This window comes from Lygodium microphyllum, chromosome 8, assembly GCF_053477565.2.
Source record: "Lygodium microphyllum isolate KBCC chromosome 8, Lygodium_microphyllum_v1.1.10, whole genome shotgun sequence".
Taxonomy (NCBI): domain Eukaryota; kingdom Viridiplantae; phylum Streptophyta; class Polypodiopsida; order Schizaeales; family Lygodiaceae; genus Lygodium; species Lygodium microphyllum.
In genome coordinates, this window is record NC_141142.1 from 109,122,528 (window position 1) to 109,126,177 (window position 3,650).

At 38.7% G+C, this 3,650-nt stretch overlaps 1 pseudogene; it reads left to right on the forward strand.

The window, feature by feature from the left end:
- Nucleotides 1-260: 260 nt before the first annotated feature.
- On the forward strand, nucleotides 261-2,808 carry LOC148032725 (uncharacterized; annotated as a pseudogene).
- The last annotated feature ends 842 nt before the right edge of the window (nucleotides 2,809-3,650 follow it).

Sequence of the window (3,650 nt, forward strand, 5' to 3'; positions counted from 1 at the left end):
TGTTGGCAGTGTTGCACATATTTTCGACGCTATGGTACCACTGCCATGCAGTATGCTATAGTGTATTCTCACATGAGCGTAGTGTTGCTCAATCCAGGGTGGGGAGAGAGCATCAAGAATTTTCTCGATATCAAGCTACTATTGATCGTTTTACTTTATCATATCTCGATGATCAAGTGAATTATCCTTGTTGGGATTATATCTATTGGTATATGGATGCGACTGAGAGCTATTCTTTAGGATGTTTACTAGTGGCACCTATGCCCTATTATGATGATGCAGCTATAGCTCCGCTCCATGATGTGATGGAGGTTATTAGCGATGCACCTGATAGCCGGTCTATGACCTCTGATGTGTCTACATTGGAGGCTATTTATGAGCATGGTTTAGTTGACAGGCTTGACTTAGATAGTGTGGATGATTTTGGATTAGGGTTATTGTTTGCAGTAGAAGATCTTAGGGAGTTTAAAGATTTTAGTTTAGATCTTTTGTTTTCTTAGAGTATTTTGAGGTTTTTACTTTATTCTACATATTTTAAAAAAACACACAAAACAAATAATCCTTAAAAAAAAACCACTTTTGGTTTATTGATACCTTTACATTTTAGGTTTTAGCGCACTTAGTTTAGTTAGTCTTCACATGGTTAGGTAGTTAGTTGCACGCATGGTTGGGATACAAACTATAACTTGATTGAAATCATTTAGAGTTTTCCAAACCTAAATACCTATAGACAAAACACAAACCTCAATTTTTAAAACATAAATACACCGAAAGATATATATAATCAATTCAGTCTATATGAGAGTCCACCCACATGGGATGGGGCTTTAGCACCAGGGAGAGTGATTGAAAGGGGGTGATGTGTGTGCATGACCTCGTGAAGTTCATTGTATGGAAGTTTGATATTGGGAATCTAATAGAGTTTTTCTGTATCTTTTGCCACTTTTTTAGCGATATGTGGGGATAGATGAATAACAAGGTTCTCTCCACGAAATTTTGACTAGGAGTAGGGTGGACGAGAGACCCTTAGCCGATACATATCTTTGCTTATCATTTGCCCGCCGTCTAGAGTGACTAGTATTATGTGCTAGATTAGATTCCTCGAGCGAAGTTGTTGAGCTAAAATGTTTGATCGTTCAATTAAATGATGTATTCTTAGCCTTCTAGTTGATCCTTTATTATAAAAAAAACACTTTAATTCCTCTCCAAATAAAAGTTCGAAAGAGTCTATCTATTTATTCTTCAGAAGCCAAGAAAGAAAAAAAGAAAGAAAGAAAAGAAAGCAGAAGAAGAAGAAGAAGAAGAAGAAGAAGAAGAAGAAGAAGAAGAAGAAGAAGAAGAAGAAGAAGAAAGCAAGAAAACAAAAAAACAAAAACAAAAACGCCCTGAGACTGTAGGGTTAAAAAAAGAATAGAAAAATCGTCAAAAGAAGATAACCATTGCTTTTGAGGTCTTGGTAGAGGCTGTAGGGATTTCCTTGACGGGTGCCCTGTGTCCGATGCCTTGCATCTCTTTGGGGTGGGACCTTTTGGGAAGGAGAATCAATGCATATACTCTTTTGGCATTGAAGGAAAGCCACTACTATTTAAAAAAAAAACCAATAAACAAAACTCTGAATAGTTGGAAGTTAGGGGCCATTGTCTGGTTGTTCTAGTAGAACATGGAGGGTTAGCAACTAAACCATAGGAGTCCTATTTGGTGTCGTAATGTTAGCTTGCTTTGTTTGGGTTCTTTCTTAGGTATGGACCTCATCAGTGAGGCTATTTTGGAAGCAATATTCCTAATAGGATAGTAGTGTGGCATTTTCTTGCCTAGAGGGATTATTGTTGTTTAGCGGCTCTAAAAAGCTTCCTAATTGGTATACTCTATGCACTAGATCAAGCTATGTTATGCACTTAAGTGGGGAGAGTGAGTAAGGGAATGTTATTATGCATAAGTTTTTACATAACTTAACTGAATTATTTGTTTCATATGACACCAGTAAATATTTTCCTATCTTTTTAGTGTCTACTAGTTTTCTATGTGCGGTTTTGCAGTTCTTGTAGCTGTGCTTGTGAGGACACTTCGCAATTAAGTGGGGGAGAAAACCTAGAACCAATGCTACTATTGAAATTTCTTTAGCAAAATTTTACACAATTGGCACATTGTTACCAACTCTCAAATAGAGGACTTAAGTGCCCAAGAAATTTAGTATGCAAGAAAATAGTCAAAATGGTGGTTTGCAAAACGGTTTCTACATTATCTTGATGTCGTGGCCCCGTATGAGTATATTTTTATATGGGTTGAAGACCTTGGTATCGACAACTTTGATGCTGAAATGTATATAGAACTTGTTAAAAAGTATGGCCTTGAGATATCTCAACCTGCTTTAGAGCCAAGTTATAAGGTGACCTGCAGAATGACAATGCGCTTAAAAAAAAATAAACAATTCATAAAGTGACTACAGAAAGCTCTGGCCGATGCAAAGATCCAAATAAGCCTCCATGTAGGGGGTTTGTCGAGATAATGGTTCCTATAAATGCATGGAAATGTGTTTGGCATCTAATCTAGAATGATTTGATTCATGGATGGGGTCTTGACTTTGCCTTAGGGAGGTGTGTGAAGCCTGCGTATGAGAAAGTGGGAGTTGTGGATACTCAATGGATAGTCCACAAGCTTCTCCGATCTTTGGGTTCCCAGTGAGAATCAATCAATGGAAAGGCTCCATGGGAAGGTGTCAGGGAACGATGTCAGTATGAGTGGAACTTGTTTTACAAGCATGTGGAAGAGGTTGACCAAGAGGCTCTCAAGGAATCAAAGGGTCACTAAAACCATGACCTGGGGATATTAGTATGATACTCACTTTGGCAGCTCACTGAAGTCTTGACCTAAGTTTGCGGGCATCATTTGTTATATGTTTGAAGTAAACATGGAGATTGTAGAAAAAAATGACATATAAGAAACATGATTGGTAGGGATAATAGTGCAACTATCATTAAGGAGTTGGAAGGGAAGGAAATGAATTAAAAGAAAATTTGGAAATTAGAGGAAAGAGAGGCCGTTGGAAGATGTTATATGGGATAGGAGAGGTCGCGAAGTTGAAGAGATAGCGCCATCATGCTAATTGGAGAAGATGGAAAGAGGGAGATGAAAAGAAGCTATGAATGGTTGGAGGACGCAATTGGAGAAGGGAGAAGGAAGGCAATAGAGAGGAAATTGGAGAAGAGAGAAGGAGGGAGTTTGTTGAAGAAGGAGGAGTCATGGAAAAAGAAGGGGGCACCACGAAGAGGGAGAGATATATTTTTACTACAACGAATGATAATTTGATAAGCATGGGTAATTAGCTCTATCTTGGGGGGGACTTTTCATATTTTGCTGGGCATGAAAAATCGAGAGAGAGAGAGAGAGAGAGAGAGAGAGAGAGAGAGAGAGAGAGAGAGAGAGAGAGAGAGAGAGAGAGAGAGAGAGAGAGAGAGAGAGAGAGAGAGAGAGAGAGAGAGAGAGAGAGAGAGAGAGAGAGAGAGAACATGATGAAGAAGAGGGCGCCATATTGAACACCATCATTGAAGAGGGGAAGAGGCTTTTGAGCCATACCAAAATCAGAAAATGGACAAGGAAACAAGGAAATTGTAGTTGGAGAGAGCAAGAGGAGAGAATTGAAGCCAATGCCT